The sequence below is a fragment of the Chionomys nivalis genome, chromosome X (assembly GCF_950005125.1).
Source record: "Chionomys nivalis chromosome X, mChiNiv1.1, whole genome shotgun sequence".
In the NCBI taxonomy this organism is placed as follows: Eukaryota; Metazoa; Chordata; class Mammalia; order Rodentia; family Cricetidae; genus Chionomys; species Chionomys nivalis.
Genome location: NC_080112.1, coordinates 82,399,312 through 82,400,393, shown reverse-complemented (window position 1 = coordinate 82,400,393; position 1,082 = coordinate 82,399,312). Strand labels below are relative to the sequence as shown.

At 39.1% G+C, this 1,082-nt stretch overlaps 1 non-coding gene across 1 annotated transcript; it reads right to left on the bottom strand.

The window, feature by feature from the left end:
* Positions 1–238: 238 nt before the first annotated feature.
* On the bottom strand, positions 239–345 carry LOC130868775 (U6 spliceosomal RNA). Its single transcript, XR_009056577.1, has one exon. It is a non-coding gene; the product is annotated as a U6 spliceosomal RNA (small nuclear RNA).
* Between the last annotated feature and the right edge of the window lie 737 nt (positions 346–1,082).

The following is a 1,082-nucleotide window of genomic DNA, read 5'->3' as shown; positions in this document are numbered from 1 at the left end:
GAGTGTTGAAATCTCCTACTATTAGTGTGTGTGGTTTGATGACTGCCTTGAGTTTTAGTAATGTTTCTTTTACATAAGTGTGTGCTTTTATATTAGGGGCATAGATATTCAGGATTGAGACTTCATCCTGATGAATTGTTCCTGTTATGAGTAAAAAATGTCCCTCTCCATGTCTTCTGATTGATTTTAGTTTGAAGTCAACTTTGTTAGAAATTAGTATGGCCACACCTGCTTGTTTGAGAATATGGAACACTTCACGAATTTGCATTTCATCTTTGCGCAGGGGCCATGCTAATCTTCTCTGTATCGTTCCAATTTTAGTATATGTGCTGCTGAAGCGAGCACTGAGCGAGTGACCTCAAAGTGACAGTGATTCATCTGACACTGATGATTTTGTTTATATGGAAAGAAGTGTTTTGTTAGTTTCACAGTCTTAATATGGTGACAATGGGCTTCTGTGGTGGTGGGTTTAATAGATGTGTGCATATGTTAGGAAAACTATGCGATTGTTTGATCATAAACTCTACTAATGTTGTCATCTGTGAAAAGTATGCTGCTGTGGGAGCACATTCTGCTCCTTCAGCCAATAGCCTTTAAGACACCAGTCCACTGAGGCATGGTCTCTTAAACTTTAAAAAGTAGCCGGAACTGTGTGCTTTCTCTCGTGCTTCCAGCTCCCATTCCAGCTGCTAGACTCTCTGTTTCCTGTTTGCAATGAGAGGACTGTTGTTTGGGATGGTGATCTGAAAGTTTTTCCCATCAAAATAAATAATCTTTTTTATTATCCATAACCCTTAACTGGTGTGGGATTGTTCTGCGGTTTTATCTGGTGCCCAGCATTTGATTTTAGAACCCCTGGCTCTATTGCTGGCTCCCGGGAGTGTGCCTAGCTCGGCGCAAGCCCTTCCTTAGCAGCCCTACGATGCACTTCCTGCTTACTTAGGTAATATCATACCCTTTTGGAGTCTTTGATGGAGTTGAAGAATAAGTAGCTATAATTATAGTTTTTCTTATTTAAGATAAAAGATAAAGTAGACATAAATATTGTAACTATAATTCTTTCTTGATACCTATTTTGTATA